The sequence below is a fragment of the Harmonia axyridis genome, chromosome 3, assembly GCF_914767665.1.
Source record: "Harmonia axyridis chromosome 3, icHarAxyr1.1, whole genome shotgun sequence".
Taxonomy (NCBI): Eukaryota; Metazoa; Arthropoda; class Insecta; order Coleoptera; family Coccinellidae; genus Harmonia; species Harmonia axyridis.
In genome coordinates, this window is record NC_059503.1 from 33,667,585 (window position 1) to 33,693,987 (window position 26,403).

General features: G+C 35.1%; 1 protein-coding gene across 1 annotated transcript in view; it reads right to left on the reverse strand.

The window, feature by feature from the left end:
- The window catches only part of LOC123677188 (TWiK family of potassium channels protein 7), a 109,896-nt gene extending 90,194 nt beyond the window's left edge, over window positions 1-19,702 (reverse strand). Inside the window, exon 1 of the mRNA XM_045613761.1 lies at window positions 19,649-19,702. The gene's annotated coding sequence lies outside the window, so the exon portion shown is untranslated. The remainder of the gene's footprint in view (window positions 1-19,648) is intronic.
- Between the last annotated feature and the right edge of the window lie 6,701 nt (window positions 19,703-26,403).

A 26,403-nucleotide genomic window follows, 5' to 3' on the forward strand; every position in this document is an offset into this window, starting at 1 on the left:
CCTACATATATTTATCTTTCGATTTTCTTTTAAAATTTTCATCGCAATCGAAGTTGCAGTTTTGAAATGCGTTTATTCAACTTGATCAATTAATTAATTTATGTTCATCGACTTCATACAATTAGTCCCCATCGTATGTCTCCTCCACGAAATAAAAATAAATACATCGTGTTTCGTCGACAAAAAAAAAAGTTAAAATGGATACTCCGGTATTAACCGACGAGAATGTGAATGTCAAAGCGTCAGAACAAGATTTATCAAGGTATCCCACAGCCCTAGGGTCATGGTAACTGGCCACGGTCGCCATTTCTCCCCAATTCAATTAAGTTGTTCAACATACGAGAACTTTTGGTAATTCGAGCGGCTGGTTAATTAATACGTAGGTCCTTTCGTTTGGATAATGGGTCGGTATTGTGAGATTGCATGCGAAAAAGGAAATAATGGGTTTCAGTGAGTTTATGTTTTTTTTTTATCAGATTGTATGGAAGTTTATTGTTTCCGTTATTTTTGTGTGCTCTGGTTCTGTGGAATTGGGCACAATCGGTTCGATCGTATCATTTTAATTTAAAATTCCTGAACTGGAAATGAACGATGAGGTCTGATTTAATGAAGAAATATTCGTGCTGAAACAAAATTTTTAGAAAAAAAATGTTCGCATATGACGTATCGGGTATTCCAAATTACCCATAGCGATGGGGATCTCAGGATCACTTTCAGCTAGAAAAAAAATGAATGGCACATTTTCGGGCTCGGTATTTGGGATAATTGAATTGGTGAAAACCCAACCTCATAAATTCAACTGTTTTCAAGCTATAAGGTAAAATTGAAAAACGCCGTGAAATGAAAAGTTCTAATAACCTCTTTATAACATGAAACAAAATTATTCCATAGGCATTTTTTTCGGTAGAATCCATTGGTGTAATCCTTCGTTTTTTATTGCCATTAGTTTTGGAGTTTGCAAACCATAAACATCTCTATAACAAATAAAATCGCTTCTTTTTCAGAAATACAGGGTGGTCCAGATTTTAGTTTTTTTAATGTTCTGGTTCCCACGAAAGGAGATATCCTGTAATGTTCAGAGAACATCGTGAAAACCAAGGGAAAGCAGGTAGGAATTGGTGTTCTTTTTGAATTTCTGCAAGTTTTATGCCTCGGGGAATATCTCCCTAGGCAATGTGTTCCAGAGCCTCGCTGTTCGTTGGATGAACGAGTCTTTGAAAAGAGATATTCTGCAGGTCTCCAAAGAGACTACAAAGGGGTGTGAAGACTGAGCTTGACGGATCAACCTCGAAGAGACCGCCAAAGGAGGAACGATTGTTGATATTTCAGAAGATCATCGCCCATGAAAATATCTATAAAATAGAGGCAGATGGCTTACTTTTCTTCAATAATTTTGGCTTTAAATAGAACAACGTTTTTCATGAAAAAATTTCATATGAACATACATGTTAACAAACTTTCTTTTCGGGATATAAGTAAGTTTTTCAATATAACAGTAGTATTATTAACTTCACTGTTTAATTTATTATGTATTGAGGTCTAGATACTGCAATGTTTGAAATTAAGAAAGTGTATTCTGCCAACATTATCCATTGCCTTAGATTTGGGGGTATGATGTTCGTTTTTCTATTGGAAATCTACGCCACTGTCTTTTTTTTGAGAAAATTATTCTCTTTCTGAAATCAAAAGAGTTTTTCAAAACAAATCTGGTACAAAGCAAACAGTATCTATCTATCTTCGTTATTCAAATCAGAAGTGTTTGCGATAAAATGGTTCCTCATTTAGCAAATTTGAATCTCTCAAATTTGTGTCGATGCGAAATGTTTTGAAGGGAATGGCTCACATTTTGAACAATTTTTCTGAATGAATTTATCTCATGAATGTTCTATTTGAAATGTTCAATTAAATGCCATCTAAAAGCGTTAAGATAAACTACGTCAATTCTTGTACTCTCATTTATAATCAATAGGAAAATTTGAAAAATTAATTTTCGATAATTTTTGTGGATAGTGTTCGCTTTATACTCGATTATCTCTAGAACGATACATTCTATGTAATCTCGTTTCGATATCGTTCAATCTCAAATTGAATGTGGTCGGACTATTGAAGTAGAAAAGGAATAAATTATAAAGCAAAAAATATACCAATTATATACATTTGTGTATCTAATTTCAATTTGTTTATATCACGACGGCAAAAACGATCTGAAAAAGGAACACGATATCGATACATTACAGCAGATAGTTTTGGGGCCAAAGTTAATCGCATTTGCTGTATAGAAAATATGAGATTGATACATCATGATTCTTCATGATGTATCAATTCATTGTTATACATATAAGTTTTAGAGAAAAAAATTCCTTTATTTTCGAATAAGACACAAAAGCTTTAATTGCCATAGTTAGAATGATATTATTCTGGTGAAAGAATTTTCGATAACTTTTTGCCATTTTGAAGGTAATATATATAATTTTTTTCTCTCTCATAGAAGAACTTGTTCCTGGCAAAAAATTGGGACAATCGATTTTACAAACCTCTATTGAAGCTAAATTTTCACTAGCAAAACATCGAAATTACCGGAACGGAATCGACGAAACCAATATTGCGCGTAATTTGCTATAACAGTAAACACTTTTTACATTGTCATCCGCCTTTTCCGCATTTCCGCCTTTATCGAAGAAAACTGTAAAATATAGAGTATTTTTTTTTTTAGTGTCCTTCTTTGACGCGCGCTCTAACTACACTGCGTTAACTAATCAATCACAAAACTGTCAGAAAAGTTTCTGTAGTACGGAATGTAATGAAGAATGAAACCCGATCGGACTTATACAACGCAAGATACATATATGTAGGATCCAGTCATTGTTCCCAGTACATAATTGACATGGTCAACAGGATGCTTGGACACCAATTAGTTTTTTCAAGTGTCGAGGGCATGACAGTTTCAAGGAATTTACAGGGAACGAATGGCTATTGTATATAACATAGAAAGGAAGTGTTAATTCTACGGGGTGTCGAAGATGTGTCATGTCGGTTGTAAAATCTTAAGAGATTTACTGGGGGTTAGGAAAGATCGAAGACGGTTGTACCAGATGTGTCACATCTGTATATCAGGTTCTAGTCCTTCGAGAATATTCGATTTCCAGGAATCCGCGAAGAGCTTTGTGGGCGGTACGGCAAAACTCTTATTGGACAAGGGGATGGTACTTTCCCTAAGGGTGTCAATATTCACGGTATACGAAGTAAATTCCAGCCGGTGGAGAGTTCAAGTTCGGTCTAAGTAGAAGTGAGAGTAAGTCCAGTCGGTTGAAACTTTAGACGTAAGACGAAAAGACAGTTCGCGGACTAGATTAAGACGAGTCGCGAACGAGTTTAAGACGAGACGACCGACACTCAAATTAAAGATGAAAACGTGATATCCGGAGACGTTTCGAATAATTAACAAACGAGTTAAAGACGGAAATCAGTACCGTAGTGAGAAACTTGTAATTGAGACGTAATTTAGGTCTTCTCAATACTGAGTTTGTACTGTAAATGTGGCGTTGTAAGTATATGTAAATAATTAAAAGAGTTCAATTATTACTTAACCCGAACAAAGGCACGGAGAAGAAGTGGAAAGGCCAGGTAATCGAATCATACCTCTAGACGATCGATTAACCAAGCTTACATTTATAACTAAAGCCATCTATTGGAAAAATAATGGATTTCTTTCTACTACACCCCATATTAATACATTTCATCCGATCTCAACAATACTATGAATATAATCCAATTTGACGATACAAATTACAAATATTGCGTAGCTCTGCAGGATCCATATTGAGATAACTATTAATGCAGAGACCTCCGAAAGAACTTTAGTGGAGTGGAACGAAATGCTCCTTCATTTACAAGACTTGGGTCGGACCCAGACAACCCTACCTACTATAACGCTGGCGCCCTCAAAACCTTCGTTCGCGCAAATGAAAACGCATCCCGACAGCAATTTGTTTCCTTTATTCGTTACCGGGTTTCCACTTCCATCTTCAAAGGATCGCATTCCTAGAAGCCCTTCTCCGAATGTCGAGCAATTAAAGTCCGACTTAACGACATCTTCCGCAGGTGGATTCACGTGAAACACGCCGTCGGCGCAAGCGTGGTGGCCACTTTTCCGAATTTATCTGCCGCCTTGACGATCTTCATGAATTATGCACCTAATGACCGGAAATTATTGCTTAAGGTTGAGTGCGCGTTTTGGCGTTCGTTTTCGGGTGTTATTTTGCTGGGATCTAATTAATTTGGGCCGTAATTGTCGACGGACGATCCGCCCGCTCGGCTTGGACGATTGCAGGTGGCTGGAGCATTAGGTTCCAAATAATATTGCGCGAGAAGTTCAAAGGTTTGAGAATTCCACGCGAAACAGTGAAAAATTTACTTAACTTTAATATTACGAAATTTGGGTACTTCTTAACAAAAGGATGCTAGAATACTCCATATAATGAATGCACTGAGCAACAAACAAAAATTATTGTTTTTGATACCCGGGATTTTGAAACTGATTTCAACTATATTTGGTACGCTCAATCTGTACATGCAATCCGTTTTTCTCTATCAGCTCATCTACCAATGTAGGCTGTATTGAGTAAATTCATTTATGAGAGTTCTACAATTATTACATTTATTTATTTATGCAGGCTTCGTTAATCGATAGTCTAGAGGTATGACTCGATTTCCTGGCCTTTCCACTTCTTCTACGTGACTTTGTTCGGGTTTAGTAATAATTAAACTGTTTTAATTTTGTACATTTATTTACAAAGCCACACTTACAGTACCAACACAGTTTATACGGTACTGAATTTCGTCTTTAACTCGAGTGTTCATTACTCGAAACGTCTTCGATATGTCACGTCTTCGTCTTATTACAAGTTTCGGTCGTCTCGTCTTTAATTCGTTCGCGACTCGTCTTAATCTAGTCTGCGAACCGTCTTACGTCGTACGTCTCAAGTATTGACCGATCGAACTTAGTCTTAACTCGTCTTAGACTTAACTTGCACTGTCTACTGACCGCAACTTACTGACCTCCCCTGACTATCGACTTCCCTTCTTCCGGCTGGACCACACCCTTAGCACCACTCCGATATCGGAGGAAAGTACCAAGTACCACCCCTAGTCCAATAAGAGTTTTGTCGTTCCGCCAGTAAATCTCTTAAGATTTACAACCGACATGTCACATCTTCGGCACCTCGAAGAATTAACTTTTCCTTTCTATGTTCTATGTACAATAGCCATTCGTTCCCTATAAATTCATTGAAACTGTCATGCCCTCGACACTTGAAGGAACTAATAGGTCACCAAGCATCATGTTGACCATGTCAATTATTTACAGCGAACAATGGCTGGATCCTACATTTATTCACTTATCTACATAAAAATTGTGGTGAATAAGTTTTTTTGACCCATCAAACTTACAATGGGGAGTCACTAGAATCATACAAAAATATGCATTACACAAATTGCTACATTGTTTACAAACACACGTTGAAAAACAACTACATATCGAACGGAATTCAGACATGCACATGATGGCAGATTACTGCTGTTTAAAAAGGGGCTATAAAAAACATTCAAGAATGTCGCGGAAAAAAAGCTTTTGAAGTGTTTTAAAATTTGGGTTTTACTTTTGTTTAATTCAATTACGGATTTGAGTTGGAATAATGTAGCTTATGTTTCTCTAAAATTGTATAGTTTGAGCTCCTAGGTAAAAATGAATACGTTATTTGAATTCAGGACATCAAATTGATATAGAATCATTTCAAAAAACCTCGACAAATCGGAATATGAAATGGTCCAAAATTTCACCTTCTAGCTTGAAAGCAGTTGAATTTATGAGGTTGAGGTTTTCACCAAATTAATTATCTCAACAATCGAGCACGAAAATGTGCCATTATTTTTTTTTCAACTCAAAGGGATTCTCAGATGCCTCTCAGTAAACAACGAATTTGGGACACCCAATTCAATGTACATGGACCATTTATTATTGATGCAATCAAAATGAAACGAACACCACCACTTATTTTAGAAGAATCCATTGGTGTAATCATATGTAAGAATAGAGTTTTTGTAATGACTTCAATGAAGTCTAATCGTTGATCAGAGACAGTTCCAGGTTTCATCATTGTAGGAAAATTTTGTGTATTTTAAATAATCTTTTTCTACATTCATGCAAAAAGCAAAACTTTATTGAACTATATTTAGTGGAAAAAGAAGTTCTTTATTGCACTAGTGCAATAAAGTTTTTATTGCACTCATCTGTCATTCTACTTCAACGTGCTGATGGAAATCGTCGACAGTAGCGGAGGGATATGTAGAGGAAACACATGCAAACAAACTCAGTGTTGCAAAACAAATATTTCAGCACACACAAATAAGGATGTACAGTTACCAAGTACTAGTACGTTTACAGCAGTAACAAATCAAGAAGTGGATTCAAAAAGTACTTCACTACGAAATATTCATATTGAAAATTGCACCAATTGTTCATTCACTTTGATAGATAGATAGATAGATAATTTTCTTTATTTCAAGTTTTACACAACAAAAGCTACATAAAAGATGAAATGACGTCAGAATAAAGAACTTAAATACACAAGTTTTCAGAAACAAAATAATCCCCACAATTGTAAGGTTCCAAATGAATTAACATTCTCTTAACAATTTTCTTAAATCTATATAAACTATCACAGCATTTAATATAATTAGGTAGTCTATTGAATATTTTAATACACATGTAATAAGGACCTTTTTCACTCAAGGTTAATCTATGATAAGGATATAATAAATCTTGAGTTCTTGTATTATAATTATGACTAACTCCCATATCAAACTTATCTCTATTTTTAAAAACAAACAACAAACATTCATAAATATACAAAGCATATACCGTCATTATATTCATATTTCTGAATTTACCTCTGCATGAATCCCTGTACTTCATTTTGCATATTGTTCTAATAATTCTTTTCTGAGCTATAAATATTGATTGGACTCTAGAGTTGCCACCCCAGAAAATGATTCCAAATCTAATGATCGATTCACAATTTGCATGATACAAAATTTTCAAAGTACCCTCATTCATATACTGAGCAACAACCCTGATTCCATACCCAACACTGGCTAATCTTAAACAAAGTTTATTTATATGTATCTCCCAATCCAGAAATTCATCTATTTGTATGCCAAGGAATTTTGTACTTGATACAGGTTCTATTATATTATTTTCAAGATTAATACTGCTTGGTGTAGATGTTTGTGATTGTTTAGTACGAAAGAACACCAAACTTGTTTTTGAAGTATTTATCACTAGCCTATTCATAGAAAACCAACTATCAACCTCATTGTAGCAATTCTTTGTTTGTTCAATTATTTCATTGGAACTATTGCCATGTAATAAAATGTTGGTGTCATCAACGTAATTAGTGATGAGATATTTATTCAATGACAATGGCAAATCATTTATGTAGATTATAAACAGAATAGGTCCGGCAAGACTACCCTGAGCTATACCCACATCAATAAAAGAAACTTCAGATTTAACTTTATTATCAACAACGATCTGTTGACACCTATCTGAGAGGAACGACCGTATCCAATCATTAGCCCTACCCCTAACACCATACCTATCAAGTTTCTGCAATAAAATATCGTGATCCACACAATCATAAGCTTTTTTCAGATCTATAAAAAGACCCAAAGCTAAATTTTTGTTTTCTAAATGATCTATAATTGCATTTATGAACTGATAAATAGCAGTATCAGTCGATCTCCCTCGCAAATATCCATGCTGACATTGGGAAAAAAGATTACACTCATTCATAAAACTGAGCAGTCTTGAACACATCACTAATTCAAAAATTCTGGAAAAAGCGGGTAATAAACTTATCGGTCTATAGTTGTCAAGATCATTTGGATCACCCTTTTTGAAAAGTGGTTTTATCAGAGCATGCTTCAACCTATTTGGGAAGATTGAGAATTTCATTGAGTTATTCAATATATAACAAAGTATAGTGGAAATAACTGTAATTGATGATTTAACGATACTAACTGGTATATCATCATAACCACTGCAGTGTTTATTTTTCAAATGATTCGATAATTCAACCAACTCAGCAACACTTACAGGTTTCAGAAACATTGACCTATCATTTTCTGGGATAATATTAACAAAAGGGGTATCTTCCCGACCTAATTGAATATCCTGAATAACTTTCACTAGGTATTTATTGAAGTCATTAGCTAACTTTAATGGATCTTCACAAAAATTCTGTTCATGCGTTATGTTCTTTCCTGTTATTTCTCTACAAATAGCCCACATAGATTTTATTTTGCAGTCAGATTTTCCTATTCTTTCATCATATGATTTGCGTTTTTCTAACTTCAACAATTCATCATACTCTCTTTTACATTGATTATATCGCATTTTATATGAAACATCAAATCCAGATAATACCATCAGAGTATCTAATTGTTGCTTCATACTTTCTATATTATCATTTTTCTTAATAACTTTACGATTTTTATACACTGGTGTTAATGGAAAACATTCATTGAATATATTCAAAAATTGATTAACAAAAACAAGCCATTGTTCATCTACATCATGCTCGTCAATGAGATAAACATTATCCCAAGTTTGTTCTTCGAGCTTATGCATGAAAATTGTTTTATTGCTCTCATTAATGAACCGTTTCCGAACAATCTCAGTTTCGACTCTATTACTAATACGAAAACAAACTTTTGGAGCCATGTGGTCAGAAATATGGTATTCTAAAACCTCTGCTGATATTACTCTAGAGAAATTAGTGAATATGTTGTCTAAGCAACTCTTAGAGTGTTCTGTTATTCTAGTATACTCATCAATCTGAGCTCTTATTGAAAAATTATTGAATAGTGTGAATAACCTATTTTTAACACTGTTTTCATCTTTCATTTCAATATTGAAATCACCTACTATAAAGATTATGCTATTAGGTACAATTTTCTCAAATAGAATATTCTCCATTAAATCAAAGAATAAATCCATACCTCCACCAGGTGGTCTATACACTGAGAGAATCACCAAAGTCAACTTATTTATAACGCATTCCACAGCACTGCACTCAAATTCGCCTATAACTGATAGATCACTAATAATTTCACGTTTTCTTGCCATGACAGGATTTCTTACATAAATAGCTGAGCCCCCATGTTGTCCTGCTTCTCGGCATACACTTGCAATTGATTTGAAATTTTCCAAACCCAATTGATCCAGTTGATCCTGTGATTTCCAGTGCTCTGTAATGCATAATATCATACATTCAGGATTGTCCTTCAGAAGTTTTTCCAACTTATTTACACTATTTCCCAGAGACCGCACATTCTGATGAATTATGCTCGCCACTTGGAATGTACGATCACTAGGAGTTACTATTCTTAAGGGTCTAATTGTTGCAGCCTCTTCTTGACAAAAAACTTCGAAACCAACGCGCCTGAGGGCCAAACTTCTTTTTTCCATGCGTCCTTGAGATTTTCTTGACGAATATTGACTTTCATTGATACGTATTTATCAGGGTGTCGTGATTCATGTATCTCACAACTAACTCCAGGAAATTTATCTTTCAGTGGCTTTAGTCTGTGGATGGAGTCTTGTAACATGCAGAGACACATATTTGGGAACAGTTGTAATATTCCCTATATTATTGTTCTGCCCTACAACGAATTGACGATTTCTCTTACGTTTTACGTACTTCCATTCTGTGTTATTATCGCCGTCTTTCGTGGTTGAATTCTCCTTCATTTTATTTAGTTGATTAGCTTCCATTATTGCTGATCGAACTTGTTCTATTCTGAAAACTGGTTGTTTATTATTGTTACTCATTTTGAGGTTATGATTCGAGACAGCTTGACTTTTCTGGTTTTGTTTGATTGTCACATTTGAAGTATCTCTGTCTCTTTCAACCACATTGGAATAAGTACACATGGGAATCCGATGAACACCGATGAAATCCGATGAATTATCTTTGTTTACACCGGCAATCTCATGATTTTTTTGTTGCATTTCCGAAATTTGCAGTTTTTGTACAAGATTTTCAATTTTCTCTTTGAGAAGTACTATGTTATCCTCCAAGATCAAATTCTTAGAATCTTTTTCGTCGATAAGTTGACGTAAAAGCACATTTTCAGCGGAAAGAACATCATTAATTACTCCACTTTTCTTGGTTGGATTTTGATTTTCTTTACATGGATCACAAACCCATAACATATTAGCATTTTCATTGAAAATTTTTAGCCAATTATCTTTGATGGCCACACAGCTAGCATGGTACTTATTTTCACAGAAAAAGCACTTTATATACTTGTTTGAAACTATAAAATTCTCCGAGCATCTTTCACATACGTCCGCATTTGGCGCCATCATAACTAACATTGAGGGTAAAAATAAAGTTTGAGTTAAATTGTTCGTAACGTATTAGTTCCTGTTTCAATGCAAATCGATATTAATAATAAAGTATTCAAGTTGCGCTTTTCATTTTCCTACACCTGGTGCCGCACCTCAATAAATCATTTTTTGCTTTTTGCATGAACGTAGAAAAAATGTTGTATGCAGCTTGTGCAAAAAAAACATTCACTTTTTGCACTTGTTGCATAAATAACTATAGGATTGTTCATAGTCCATGTATAATATGCAATATAATGGGCAATGGCATTCTATTGAAAGACCACTATGTGAGTGTGGTGTAGGGATCAGTGTATTGTTGCATATTTCATTATGGACAAACTTTCAACTGAGCGATTTTCACGCACAATGCAGTATGTGGGCACAATTGATCCCCGTTATAATAAAAGGACGATATTACATTTTAGAATCAATGTATTTTTGCTAACTTGAATATTTAGCACGTGGATGCCCATGATCACATTATTTACCATAAAAGAAGTTTCCGTTCGATAGAAATCTTCTTATTCCTTGTGAAAGTCTTCCCTTCGAAAAAATATATTAATTATTATTATAATAGATATAAACTTTTATGTTTAACAATCTATATCTCATATACATTTTACTATCCTAAATATTAAGGTTCTCATTAAGGATAAGATGAACTGAGAAAATAAGTGAGACGAAAAATGATCAAGTGCATTTTCACGTGATAAAAAGCTAGGTTGACATGGCAAGTGGATCACAGCTGTGGTTCAAGAATACATGGAAAACGACTCGTGTCAACGGAAGAATCGTGCGAATATTCACGAAATGAACGATTTATCCTAGTTGACACGGGTAGTGAAGCACAGGCGAGGTTAGTTATGTGTAGAGATCGACTCGTGTCAACGGAGGAGTTGTGAAACTATTCTTGAAACGGACGGTTTCGCAGCCGGCACGAACGTAAAATGGGATATCAAACATGTTAGATATTTAACGTGTTTCGTGGTCTTTGAACGACCATAGTGGAAGAAGACAAGGGTTATTTTCGATTTTTATTTTACTGAATTGTGCTGTACTAGGTTTGTGATACTTTGTAACTTTTTTTTTGTTACATACGACTTTGAAACTATTTCCCAAAATATGTTTATTGGGTTTCAACGAATGAAATAAATTTTTAGTACATATACTAAATATCACAAAATTCAATTAAAAGTCAGATTTTGAGCTGCACTTATGGAAAGTTGTGCCCTTGACATTTTCGTAAAAAAAAATTGAAGAAAGTTAGTCGTGCACTTTCTTCTTCGGCCAAAATTGCTTCAGATACTTTTGCTACATTTGTAGAGTTGCCTTGTTCTGGTCAGATTTTCAGAAATAACTATTTACTTTCTCTTCAAAGGATGGTATTCAGTAAATTGTTTGAAAATCTGACAGACATTAGTCAGCTGAACTATATCAACTATACAGGGTGAATCTTTGCTTGTACATGCCCGATTCCATTCCATATGCAAGATATAACTAAAAATTTTTTTTTATGGATTTCCAACAGCCCATATCATTTCAACCGAGCCGATTCGGAAAAAATGGTAAAGGAAAAAGGTATTTCCTTTGACGTCAGGAATGACGATCTGCAAATTTCGAATTTAATTCTACTGATAAGTTTATCGCACAATGAAATTCCACTCATAAGGCAATGTTTATTGATCACCCTGTATGACAGTGCCAAAAATGATTTTTGAATTTTCTCTATGAATTAATTATTTGTGGTTACGAATGCGAGATAAAATCATAAAGCGCATACAGGGTGATCCAATATTTCCAAAAATAGAAAAAGTCCGGATCTGATTTGTTCCCGATTTCAGAAATATTGAAGGAAGGCGATAGTAGAGTGACTACACTTCATAATTTGAAATTATCCTGTCGATTAGTTAAAGAGTTATTGAACTATGAAATTTCACTCATAAGGTTAGCATCACCCTGTATATAGCAAACGGCGATCTTGATACGAGTCCTTCATGATGACCTTTATTTATGCATCCATTTGTCGCATTCTTCCCGGGATACCCTGTCTATAGCTTAACTATAAAAAAATATTCTCAGACGAAAATTTTTGTGAAAATATTAACGGCAAGAGAAAACGAAAAAGCGAGATTCCTTGGATAAAAACAGTCGTATGAAAATAGACCCACAAACGTTTTGCGATTGATCAACAAAAATCACATGTTTAGAAATTCGGAATGAGATTTAATTCGGTCATAAACAACAGGCAGGAATACCGACAAAGTTAATTCCCATCAAAAAGGAGCCGCATCATAGTCATAAATATCTAGATTGACGCAGAAAGACATGTGCAGTCATCAGGGCTGGTCGGCATCCCTTTGTGCCGACGAAGAAACAACATAAATTTGCCAAATAGGTTATGGCGATACGAATATACGTCGTTTCATCGCCCGTGAATAAGGCGTAAAATCATAGGTCGCAATGCACTACCCATGTCAACCTAGCTTAAATATGCTGATATATTCAAACGAGAATTCGTTGGACCTGTTAAATTTTTCCTACTAAAAATGAAAAGAGGTTTTAAGACACTTCCGATAGAGGTTTGCTCCAATTTTTCTAATTCCCTCCTCCAATAAATACGAAGTCTCCGCCCTTCAGGGGTATTATAACGAAGATACCTAATTGCGATTTGAGCCCTCTCAAAATATTAATCTATCAAGTTTCGCGCGGCCTGCAGCTTCCCGATCAGTTCAGTGTTTCAATTATAAATTCAGAGTTAATTGAAGGTAACGTTCTACGATATGATTAGATGAGATATCGGGGGCAGGATGGAGCGAGATGGGGTGTTTCGGACGGACGCTACGGATGCAAATGGAACGCCTTTGTATCGGGTTTCGTCGAAGGGGTGCCGATGATAAATTAAAAGCCGAAACGCTGATTTCGCGAAATGCCAGTGTGCCTGCGTTCGAAATTGCTACTGGAATTGTTCAATGACGGGGAAACCTCCGTTCGATGCGGGTAATTTATATCCCTTTTTTTTGGCCGGAAACTTGGCCGGAAAAGTCGAAATTGATACTTATTTTCCGTCGAGGAAAAAACTGGTGAAGAATTTGTGGAAAATCGTCGATTTTTAACGCACTGGTGGTTAGAGAGGAACAATGAAAAGTTGACAGAAGTACAATTCCTCATTGAATGAACATAAATATCGGAGTTATTTGTCTTCCTAGCAATGCAATTTTATCACCTGGCGTTTTGTCCACATATTAGGTGGGTAACTTCAATAATATCTTGGTTGGTGATGCTTGTTGGCTCAGAACTGACAGTATTTTATATTTCAAGGGAGAAAGCTGAAGTTTTTGACGCAGTTCATGCCATCCTCTTTGATTTGGTTTCAGCCTTCTGTGGCTGATGATAAAACGAACGATATTCAATTATTTACCATTCTGTTTATATTATTATTAGATATTATAATAAGTTTATTGAGCAAAATTGAAACATTTTTCAGAGTACACTTTCTTATACCAAACATATTTGAGTACAATTCAATCTAAATATGGATACAAAGGTAAATCAATAAACTATTCTTCACCTCGAAGGTGCGTAGGCACGTTGTTTGAGGCATCTACATTGAAATTATTTGTTCTACTCTTCATGTACACTATATATATATATATATATATATATATACACTCAAATACCTAATAGACTATATACACAACATTTAACTAACACCACATTACAAGGCATCAAGAGCCCAATATGCAATTAATCCGCTGTTGTGACCAAGGTTCCCCCCAACATTTCAGCTATGGACATACGAGTTCTTAATATCCAACAAATTCGTAACTTCCTGAGAACTTAAGTTTCCTATCCACGTTTTCAATATTCTTCAATATTCTTTGTAAATCACGACTTTTTGTTAGATTCAATCCTGTCCGTAACTCCGAACTGAACTTTTTCACAGTCACTAGTTACATTCCCATGACATACATTTTTTTTATTGATAGAATGTCGCGGTGGAATCTTTAATAGAATTTTTTTATTTTCTCCAGTAACTTTGCTCTGGTTCCAGTTTATTGCATCGTGTTTTTTGCATCATTTCAAATGTATGAAAATATCGGACCTAAAATTCAAGAACTACATATGGCAAAATGAATTTCATATGTCATCCTTCCACGGATCCCTGTTGGCCATTGTATCTACAAGTAACATATTGTTGAGATCTCGAGACACCAGAAACATGACAAAAATTGGTAAAAGAGATATTTTGAATTTTGTTGTGATCTTGATGTTTTGTTTACAACTGCCAACTAGTTCCATGAAATATGAATTATTATACAAGATTGTTCAACAAAATTTTGAATCACGGGTAATTTTTAGCCCTGCTCTAGTTTTTTTTTTGCCTACAATTGCAGTTTCTAGGATTCTAGGTCGTTGATTATGCTTCATTTAATACAAAAAAGCCTTCGATAGTATTCCACAGCATAAACTTTTTCAACTCCTCAAAAAGCTTGTTTTTGATCAAAAGGATATCTGATGCATTGAAAACTTATTTATTGGCGATACACTGCACACAAAATGGCTTAGAATAGCCTTCCAAATTCAGTAGAGATCTACGACAGGATTGTGTACTGCCACAACTTCTATTTAATTTATATTCAGAAGCCATTTTTGAGGAAGTACTAGAGGAAAGATATGTCAGAATTAAAGTAAAATTGAGTGTGAGTGACCTTTATTCGATATAGTGGGGTATCACAGCCGAAATATATATCTAAGTATAACCATCATGAACACAAAATTTATATCTGTCATCAGACGAAGGGAATGGTTCAAAAAAGCTGGTAGATTAATTTAAATATTTGAGACCTTGGCTTCTATAGGATTGAACATGAAAATGAAAAAAATCCCGTATAGAGCAAACCCTAGGATGTTTCTCAAATTTTCTTAGAGTTCCAATAAATTTTTACATGCAATCTCAAACTAAGAATGACATTTGTGAAGTGCTATGTTTAGTATGTACTTCTTCACGGTGTGAAGAGATGGATCCCCTGAACTCAGTAAACAGGTTAGAAGCCTTTGAAGAGCCGTAGAAGATAACACACTGAAGTATGTATGATGTGATCAAGCAGTACCGTATCTAGGGCGTGGCAAAGGTGGCACTTGCCACGGGCGCAAGGTTCGTAAGGGCACCCAAAAATATCAAAAGAGAAAAATATTGGAGCACCAGGCGATACAAAAACCGAAACCAACGGTTAAGTGTATACCGATGACGAATGCAAAAATCACAGATGGCAGATAGGAGCGACGCCGACAAAGCGGATAGATAGAGGAAAATAATAAATCTCGGACAAAGACGAGCTCGTAGTACAATGAAAGTACTAATCTTGAAAGCGATAATAAACTCATAAACCGTAAAAGGGTCCGATTTTTAACTCCCGTGTCGATTTCAAAAGAGAATAAAATAATTATTCGTTCATTTCATTGGAAAATGTCAAAACAATATTCATATTGAGAACTGGTACTAATATAAAATGAATGTTATAAAAAAAACAATTATAAACTTTTCACAAATTGAAAAGTATTTTTCGGGCGCCATCTGGAGGCTCAAAAAAAAGGCCCACCCAATATTTTGACAAAGAATCGCTCCCTGAATTTTTTCGCAACTATTCATATACCCTATATAATATTGTGTATCATTTTAAAACTGTAACGAAAATATATGACTTAAATTATGAACAGAATAATTACTATAAGAAAATATATTACTATAAGAAAATATAATGGATGAAAAAAATCTTCGAAAATGGGTGGATATATTGCCACAGGCGCAATAGTACCTAGATACGGCTCTGGATCAAGACATCTAAATATCAGCTCCTGCAACTGATTATTGAGGGCAAGATCGAAGGTAGAAGAGGATTGGGTAGAAAGAAGAAGTCATAGTTGAGGATTGATAGAAAGTGAATTCGAATTCAAGTTTTGATGATACTGAGAGAATGCATTCATACATTTGAAAGTATTTCTGGATGAAACAACGATGACCAACAATTTGGAAATATTTATAGTAAAACGTCGAACCCGTTCGCAGAGCAACGCAAAAAAGAAATGTTAAAAGATGACACGGATAAGCTTTTCAAAACTTCCATAGGATAGCTAGGCCCCTGTGGAATTTTTTGAGCCCGGACTTGGAAGAAAAGTAGGTATTCGCAGCTCGGCCTAGAAACACCATTTTGTCGATTGAATGGAATAGAAATGGTCAAAACTGCAATCTGCAGTTCCCACGAAATTAAGATTATGCAGGGGAATGTACAGGGTGGGCAAATTTCGATGTTTTAGCACTACAACTTTTAAACTAGAGGAGTTAGACAAAATCTGATACCCCATTCTCGATCTCTTTTTCTGAGAAACTAACAACGGTAGTATTCATTTTTGGCCAACTTCTTTTGTTTTCGAGTTATAAGCGAAAATTGGAAAAATGGCGATATCGAAAAACATTTAGATCTCCACTTATGCTGATGATAGAGCTCTGAAATTAAAACATTATACAGGCACTTTTTTACGTAGAATCCAGAGGCGTGTTTGCCTTTTCAAAAGGGTCCATAATAACGAAGCTATGACCCAAAGTTATGTTTTTTCAAATGGGAACACTAGATTTCTGTGTCATTTTTCGAAAGCTTATTTTTTCCTGATTTCAAAAATATATAACATCGTATGGTTTGTATCAAAATAAATAGCAGAAAATGGTCGAAAACCATTCTTTACCTAAGAGTCTCAATATTTCTATGGTTTCAACTGTTGATGCCCACAGAAAAATTGAGCTTTCTATAACAAGAGCAGTATCCTTTCGTCAATCTGATTATTTCTATGCTTTTTACTAATTTCTACAAAATTCAAATCTAGATATATTCTATGAAAATAGTTTCGAAAATATGAATGAACTCGGAGAAATTTTCTTTTTTGCTTGAACACAGTTTCAAATATTCATCTATGGCATTCGGTGCGAAATATCCAGAAAATGTGTCGACTGTGCTTTGTGCAATTGTTGTCATTATTAGGTTAAATATTATTTCTTGTTTGTTCCCTTCGTGATTAATTGTTGTTAATTGTTGAGTTCAATAATATATGTGTTGTTTCATATGCTATTTAAAATGGATTGGTACTTGTGCGTATTCATTCTGGAGACCTATGAAATAGTTATTTATAATACAAGTGCAGAAGGCATTGATATTCTTCCACGAGTTCAAAATTCAAAAACGAGCCACGAAGTGGCGAGTTTTGGAATGAACGAGTGGTAGAATGAGCCTTCTGTACGAGTATTATACATTATTTTCTCTAATTCATTGCATTTTCATTGAAATTAATGAAATATTTCCATAAATATATTTTAGTGATTTTGGCATTGAAAAATGTTGGTTGGCAGAACTGATTTCTTTAAGGCAAATTGATGAATTGACAGATAAAGCCGTGGCGGAAAGTTCGGAGTACCAACATAGAATAATAAAATATAACCATGAAAACTGTGCGTTTCTGATATATTCTCGCACGATTTTGTTCTACAAGATGTGGAAGAATGAACGGAATAACCACAGAATTAGAGAATAGTTATTTATAATACAAGTGCAGAAGGCATTGATATTCTTCGACGAGTTCAAAATTCAAAAACGAGCCACGAAGTGGCGAGTTTTGGAATGAACGAGTGGTAGAATGAGCCTTCTGTACGAGTATTATACATTATTTTCTCTAATTCATTGCATTTTCATTGAAATTAATGAAATATTTCCATAAATATATTTTAGTGATTTTTGCATTGAAAAATGTTGGCTGGCAGAACTGATTTCTTTAAGGCAAATTGATGAATTGACAGATAAAGCCGTAGCGGAAAGTTCGGAGTGCCAACATAGAATAATAAAATATAACCATGAAAACTGTGCGTTTCTGATATATTCTCGCACGATTTTGTTCTACAAGATGTGGAAGAATGAACGGAATAACCACAGAATTAGAGAAATAATCTTCTGATACATCCATCTCATTACAACTCTTTCGATTAAAACATTCGATCTTGTAGATCTTTTCGTTATTTCCAAATCAATTTTTAGATAAAAAATTTATAAAATATATCTAGATTCGAATTTTGTAGAAATTAGTGAAAAGCATAGAAATAATCAGATTGACGAAAGGATACTGCTCTTGTTATAGAAAGCTCAATTTTTCTGTGCTCATCAACAGTTGAAACCATAGTAATATTGAGACTCTTAGGTAAAAAATGGTTTTTGACCATTTTCTGCTATTAATTTTGATACAAACCATACAATTTTATATATTTTTGAAATCGGGAAAGAATAAACTTTCGAAAAATGGCACAGAAATCGAGTGTTCCCATTCAAAAAAACATAACTTTGGGTCATAGCTTCGTTATTAAAGACCCTTTCGAAAAGACAAGCAAACCACTGGATTCTACGTAAAAAAGTGCCTGTATCATTATACAGTATTAGCGGAGATATAAATGTTTTTCGATATCGCCATTTTTCCAATTTTCGCTTATAACTCGAAAACAAAAGAAGTTGGCCAAAAATGCATACTACCCTTGTTAGTTTCTCAGAAAAAGAGACCGAGAATGGGGTATCATATTTTGTGTATTTCCTCTGGTTTAAAAGTTGTAGTGCTAAAACATCGAAATTTGCCCACCGTGTACACTAACTATTTCAAGATCTCCACAAAATTTTTGTTCCTAGCTTCACGAAAATTACAGAAATGCAAGAAATATATTATTTCATTTATTTTAATAATACCCAATTAACTGAAGTAATCTCATAGAAACTCATAACATTCATGTTTGGGTCTAACATTGTAGGAGTTGGGTTGACAAAATTCTAGAAGCAGAGAAAGTCAGACCGTAAAACCCAACAAAAACGCCCATTGAGCTTATAAATCAGTTGAGGTACGCTTATATTATGTCTTTATCCAAAAATCCCTGTCCTGGCTGTTCCGTACCAGAACAAAAATGTAAATCGGCTATTTGTGAAACGCTTAAGGCCTGGGATTAAATAACAAATTACGCCGTTGCCGACTGGTTTAGTAAAAACATTATATGCAGATAGCGAAGGTCCTCGAATTCCTACTGAGGAATTGCGCCTGTGGGTTGAACAAACACCGGCGCTTCTTTCTTTGAGGGTGATGGAGGAGTTAGAATGAAATTTGTGGTTTTGAACTTACCGACAAGGGGATGTGCAGTTTCCATGCTATGTAGACTCCTGGGATCTGAAAAAAAAATAAAAGTTGGAGTATATTCATAAGGTGGAGCAGAATAGAAGAGTTCCTTTGATTATTTATACAATAACGTTTCCCAATTAACTGAATTTCAAAGACATTACATAAATCAAAGTACACAGGCACTGTTGTCAGAAAGCTTTTCAGTGTTTTCTTCTTTGATTTATTTCATTATCTTCGTTATTACTCGAGGAAGACAATTTTACATCACACCATGATTTAATTGAATTTTTTTATCCTTTTCATCACGTACTTAACTAGAATCTGAACATCTTAGTAGCAGGCTATAGACCAAGGAAGTAGAAAGAGTACCTAGTGTCAGTGTTAGTCGTTATGTATGTTTTGGAAATTCGTTCATTAACGAAAATTCAACGAGAAACACTTAATCTTTCATGCGAAGAATGTGCTTAAGCAATAATATTGTTTGAGAAAGAATTGGAGAAAGATTTCATGTTAGTTACACAACCGTTTCATTTCTTTGACTGGACACACGGAACTTGTGATCATCAATGGAATACCTAAAACTAAAAGGTACATATTGAAGATTTTAGAAGCACAAATAGTACCGTTTGCGCCATATATAGAACAAGGATTTTGTTGATGCAAGATGATGTAAGACTTCAACGCCGCTCAAGTTGTGAGAAATTATCTAGAAGAAGTAGGTATCGCTACCAGGGTGTAGTCAGCTCGGAACCTGGATTTAAAACCCATAGAAAATTTCTGGGATATTCTTGGGAAAAAATTATAAGAGGAACTCAACTTGAATACTTTGGAAGACATGCGTCAGAGATTGATTGAAATTTGGGAAGACCTAGATGAAAACGACATAAGATCTTTCATTTTAAGTATGGGCAGCTGTTGCGAAGAAGTTATTCGTGCTGGTTCATTTTTATTTTGTTTCGTTTAGTTGTTGTTAAATTTGGATCTTCATTTTCAATAAAATCATGTAATGCTATGGAATGGTGTTTCTCGAGTAATAAGAAAGATAAGGCTAGCGTAGGTTCAATTTTAACTCGATGATGTAAACTCCTAACTGTAACACTCTACAGAGTGTTTTATTTTATATAAAAAATAGGCTATAATTGCTACACCTGGCATTCATAAAATAGAGGTTTTTATGCGCATACAATTTACACACCAACGTTCAAACGGATATAAAATGTCTAAAAAGAAGTCAAAAAAGAAAAAGCACTTTTGTCTAATTTTTAGTTTAGTGGTGCGTTTGTTTGAAGTGAATTTACTGACTGCTTATGTAAGTCCAGTTTGTCATCTTAAATAAGAAAGAAGGAAATAAGTAACAAATATCGTTACACGAATGTCCTCAATGAGTCCCGTGGACGCCTATAACTAAGATACTTATTTCAGCATACTATTCTAGGAAGATACTAAGACTTGTGAAATGATATTTCTGCGACGATATGAAACTTCAGAGTTATTGAGAGTTAAACTCAACCCTAGCTCCAACTCAGAATTTCAGCCTGACTGGTGTCCACCCTGAACTCCATGCCGTCAAGATGGCGCCACTATGCAACCGAAACAACACCGTCGTCGCCAAATCCTTCCCTAATGAAATTTCCATCGGGAACTTTTAATGCTCCCATCCTCGCTTCGTGCGTAGTTAAAATTTATCTACATAATTTCTGAGCCTCCTACCAGAATTCCCCAGGCCGAGTGGACGTCGTCCTCGTCGTCCTGGAGATGTTCAGCGGTTACGCTTTCCCGGCTCCTTGTTTTAATGTGATTATCGTGTTTTTCACTTCGTCATTATTCAGCTGGCATATCTTCATTACGTCGGATTTTCTACTGGTCCCCCCGAAGGGATTATGGGAGAAGTCGGTAAGAGGATGAGCGTTGACCTGAGAAAGGTCACTCAGTATACGCGAATAAAAAGACGGGAACAATGTTTTGAAGAGAGTTCTTGAAGTTCGACTTGACGAAGTTTGTACTTCGGTTGGAAATGCTAAAGGGCGTTACACGAAAATTAGGCAGATTATGCCCTAAGGCGTAGAGACAAAAAGGTTTTTTCTCTCTGGAAATCAGCACGATACAGTTCTTTATCTTACTAAGAGCTGTTTTCAACGAGTTGATTGGCCTGAGTTCAAACCTCCATATCTCTCCTTCATAGGTGTGTTTCACGAAAAAGCACAAATACAGAGTTATTAATTTTTAAAACATAATTTAGAACATTGACCAAATTCTTATTCAATATAATGCTTGGACCTTGCTCTTATATGCGGGTTCAACATCATACAAATGTTCTCCGCGAGATCCCTTGCAGGACTCGATCCTTGTGAGGTATTTCCCAATAACTTGGCGGATGTAGGTTTTCAGATCGTCAGTAGTCTGAGTGACCAATTCGTAATCCTAAGGCATCCTAAAAATTCTTCTTGAAATAAATCCAAAGAGGGTCATGTTGTTTGGCTTGTGTACCAACTTGCTGGAACCAAATCTCTTCTTATTCTTTAACATTAAATTCAGGCCACAAAATCGGTAATCATTTGGCTATTGCGAGGACAATAAACGGTTTGAGTGACACCTTTTCCATTTTCAAGTAAGTACTGGCCAATCACTGCAACAAAAACAAATTACACACCAGACAGTGACTTTTCGTGAATTATATTGTCTCTCAGCAATTGCATGAAGATTTCACTACCCCAAATGAAACAATTTTGCTCGTTTACTTAGCCAGCCAATGAAAATGTGCTTCGTCGCTGAAGAAATTTCGATGCGAAAAATTGTATCTAACTGATATTGGTCAGCTAGCTTAAGTTCTTGTGTCAACTGAACCTTATGAAAATGAAGATGCAAATTCAGTTGCAAAGCCATAGCGTGCCGTGAAAGAGGCTCAAATATTGTGGCCAATGGATAAATTTGAGTCTTCTTCAACACTTCTACTTACAGCAATAATATTTTCGGTGGAGCATGAATTTCGATGATGTATGGGCCTAAAGACATCATTATCAGATCCAGTTTTTTCGAATGTTTTCACTGACTCAGCAATTGTATGCTCAGATGGACGATAATGTCAACCATAATCTGCCAATAATACACGAAACGTACTCACTACAGAATAATCATTATTGTAGGTCTTGTTTTTATAATTTTCACACATTCAGCAGTAGATAAATGATCCATATTGTTAAATGACTTACCTTCAGCTAAATATATGATACTTCGAATGACAGTTCTGCTTGACATATGTCATTGAAAGTAGTTTGGATTTATCCACAAAATATTTCATTCTTCTAAGAGAAACTGATATTTCTTCTGCGATATCAGTTTGGTAATGAATTAATTCATTTGCGTATATATATGTTTATTTGCGAACTTGTTCCAGGGAAACATCAGGCTATCAACTATCATTAGGCCCAAAAATGTCTGAAATTTTTGAATATTAATTGAAAAAATAACAAAAATAGAAACTTATTGGTGACAATAAAAATCTTTTGCAGTAACTCATAAATTTTGTTATGATTAGGATAACTGGATAACCTCTTTAACTGAACTCTTCCTCTATAAAAGCAGAGGCTTTTATACGCCATCAAATACCATACTTCATTCCTCGCATTGCTCGCATTGCAACAAAATAGTTCAACTACTAAATAAGTTGAGGAAGATTTAAATCTAACTAACCCAAGAGAAAATTAACCCCCGTTAGGAGATCCTCCATTCAGAGTAAAAGATCACCTTTTCACTGTCTTCTCATTCGGTCATTTTTATCTTGAATCTTCCATTCCCATAATTATGAATCCAGTAGTTGTGCCGCTAAATCCTTTTTTAATATCCCAATGTTTCATCTGGTAAGAGTGCATCTGGGGAGGTTACTAGGAAGATCTTGCCGGAATTGTTCATTAGGGTACAACGGTTGTTGAATGAATAATCTGGACATTTGCATAATCGTCTGGATTATGATATCATCCCTCGTGGAATTCTTCTTAGAACAGAAGTATCATTATCTTGTAATTCTTAGGAATAACTTGACAGTAAAGAAGTTATGTTCTCCCACTTACCGTTGGGGATTTTAACTTAATGACGTAAGAACTATTTCATTTAATTATGATTCACGATACTGGAAAGAATCCGTATTCATCACGTTTTTTCACGAGATAGTTGTGCCAACTGCTCGGTAAGAAGAATATGTCGTTATACTTTCCTTCTTAAGAGATAACGTCTCTGTTATCTGCAGGGTGGCCTTCCATTCTTACAAATATAATTTTTCGGGGATAGTAAATCAACTCTCGTATTGTGTTTTCATTATAAGGGGTGATTCCAAGAATTGTAAGACAGAACAGTGACACACTTGTAAACTGGTGGATGATTTGTTGTTGTCGAATGTAATGAGCTGGCCTGGAAATTTTTATGCTTCTTGTAGGATTGAAATTCATTCTTTCAAAGACCCCGGTTGAAATCCAATATTTTGTTGGAATTTTTCAATATGGTTTTCGAAATTTTCTTGATAATTATCTCGAAAGTTGAAACCGTATTACTGAATATAGATCCTTCAATCATGATTCTGAAGGGACAACTCAGATGGTTGATGTCCTGGATTGATTTTTTTAATTAGTCAGAATCTGGGGATTCTTCAAAAATGGATTATGATGTTGTTGACTAACGTTGTTTGTATTGATATGGGGTTGATAGGATGCATGCTTCCTTGATTGGTGGTTGAAGGTAGAGTATGATCAAATTCCCTAAAGTAAATTTACGTAACTCGTTTGTGTAGTATTCCTTGCTGTGGATTCTGAGTTCTTAGTGGGATCACAGCAATATCTTGGATATTGGGTATAAGTTAAATTCGGGAATAGGACGCAATTGATTTTGAGAAGAAAAGAAATAGTTTGCAGCGCCAATTATGATTTTAGAGCCATGAAGTCTGCTTTAAAAAAATGTCATTCTTTCGATTAAAAATTACAATCCTGACGAATGAATGAATCAATAATGAAACAGAGTAGAAAGGAAAGGATTAATCTAACCAAAGTGTATGGAGGTCTAAACGGAACTAAAACTGGCATGTGCCTATTTTCATATGCAACTATTCATTTGTATATTCTTGAGTTCTTGATGATCAGATATATTGTCGGGTGAGCAATTGTTCAGTTGTGAATGATCTTTTGGGTGTATAGTTTTTTGTAATGTTCTTCCCTTTCGTGCTTAGAAATATATTGTATTGTGTACTGTGCACTCGGTTACATCCGTTTTCTTTCTTTCGATCATATTTCACATCTTCTTCGTCCCTACATATCGTGATCAATATCTACGTAAATCTTTTGTAATATTTGTTTTTCATTTATCTTTTGTTGGCATGTACCCTATTTCACATCTGTCATCGAATGTATTCTACATCCTACCTGATATCTTTGTATTTGAGATGAGTTCGTCTCTCTTCTCTGCTATCATTGATTTAAGCTCAGGCTTATACCAGTGCTTAAGGGACGGTTTATAATATGTTCTCTATATCGTAGAGTCTCCCAAACCGATTTATCGATATTTCCCATGATTTAATTCCAGGGTTCTTCCGAGGTTTCTTCGGCATCGTCTGAAAGTCTAATGGAGTTGTTTTTGATTTTTTCTGTAAGTTGCTCGTTATACATATGTATAAGTTTTTGGTTGATTCGTTTTTTATTGATTGGATGCCTTATTTCTATTTGTTGTTCGGTGGCTATTTCCTTGTTGAATTTACACAGAACCAATCTTTGGTGATATCTCCTGCAGATGTGAAACATTTTGATTTATAGTCGAACTATTTGAGCTTTAGGAATATGTCCAATAAAATTGAAAATACTTTTTAACATGCATCACTAAATTCTCGTTTCTTACACAATACTTACTCAAAATTCAGTAAATCTATAAGAAATCATTTGAAATACGTCTACCTACATGTTCTCCCTTCCCTCATAGCGATATCGGAAAGAGAATTGTTCAAATGAACGTATTCTTTTTTTAAGTAATGTCATATGCTCACATTTTGCACAATGTAATGAAAGATGTAACAATTTGTTAGGGCAATAAAGTACTATTATTATTTCATATATATATATTCCTTGCATGGATATTCACCATATCAAGAGTGTATATGCATAATGAAATTATTAAAAAAAAGAAGTTTTAAAAATTTGTTTAAGTAATAATAATGTATGTCTGCTATATAAAATTCCATGAAATGGATGTAACCTTCAACATCTTGAATGCTAACTTGAAGACGACCCTTCTGAGGACAATGACCAACGCTCCACAACAGGGACATATGACAACCAGTCAATGAATCACTCGACACCGAAGAAAGGCGAGAAGCATCCAGTTCCAGCTTCTGACATGCCCCAGCCTAATGAGCTGTATAGACTCTAATTAGGCCTTGACCCCCTTCCAACCCCATTTTCTACGACTTTTTGTCTGGTTTCATCTCATTACGTTAATGTCTCCACAATTCGTTACACGACGCCTCACCCCCATAAGGAGGGGGGGAAGGTTTGGAGGTCCGACCGAAGTCGTGGAGTTACAAAAAGGGCCGAAAAAGCTTGCGACGTTTTAGTCGCATTAACGACATAAAAGAATCCGGCGAACAATAAGGGACTTGGAGGGCTTGGAAGGGTGGAATCCAATGCGGCTGTATCGAAAGACTGGGAACGGCGTCGTAGGGCGTGAAAATGTCCGTATTTTACGCCCGTTATCGCTAATTCCAACGGAACCAGTATCATGGGAAA